This window comes from Colobus angolensis, unplaced genomic scaffold (genome assembly GCF_000951035.1).
Source record: "Colobus angolensis palliatus isolate OR3802 unplaced genomic scaffold, Cang.pa_1.0 Scaffold34, whole genome shotgun sequence".
In the NCBI taxonomy this organism is placed as follows: Eukaryota; Metazoa; Chordata; class Mammalia; order Primates; family Cercopithecidae; genus Colobus; species Colobus angolensis.
Window position 1 is genome coordinate 5,864,937 of NW_012116710.1, and position 994 is coordinate 5,865,930.

Genomic DNA, 994 nt, shown 5'->3' on the forward strand with positions numbered 1-994 from the left:
AAAAAAAAAAAAAAAAAAATCCAAATAGGTCAAAAGGGCGGATACTGAAAAGTCAGTGTCTTTTTCCAGTCCCCAATTTTCCTCCCAAGGGCAAGACTTTTGGTCTCCACCCCAAAGACACCACACCCAGACAGACTTTCAGTGATCCCTCTGAGGACTGCTACCTGAGAGACTTTATCTGCAAATAAGATGACCTTTGTTCTCAGTGCAGTTCTGCCCCTCACCCTACCTTAGCTTGTCACCACCATGGTCCAGAAGCCTCCTAGCCCCTATCTATTTCTGTATCTCAAAATGCTATTTAAGCTTCAACCATCTGGCCTGTCTTTGAATCTCATACTTTGTGGGGTTTCTCTGTGTGTGCACATAATGGATTTGTGTGCCTTTTCTCTGGTTAATTTGTCTACTGTCAAGTTTATTTCAGAGACTCAAATGATCAAGCCTTCAGAGATGGTGGATGGAAAGTTTCACCTGTCCCTTCACTTGTTAAAAGTTTTAAAAAGTTCTTTTGAGATGAGGTTTCCCTCTGTCACCCAGGTTGGAGTGCAGTGGTGTGATCCTGGCTCACTGCAGACTTGGCCTCCCAGGCTGAAGCCATCCTCCCACCTCAGCCTCTCAAAGTGCTGGGATTGCAGGCATGAGTCAGGTCACTGCAGCCTTGACCTCCCAGCCTCAAGTGAGCCTCCCATCTTAGCCTCTCGAATAGCTGGGATTATAGGCACAGCTATAGTCCCACCATGTCTGGGTAATTTTGAATTTTTTTTGCAGATGGGGTCTTGCTACAATGTCCAGTCTCATCTCAAACTCTTAGCCTCAAGCGATCCTCCTGCCTTGGTCTCCCAAAGTGCTGGGATTACAGGTGTGAGCCATCACACTGGCCTTGTCCCTATACTGTATAGAAAGAAAAAGGCTGAGGAGAGCAGAAACAGAGAACAAAAAAACGGATTGGCACTTTCAAAATTACCTTCCTTGTAATGGATAAAGCAGAGTTGTTCTT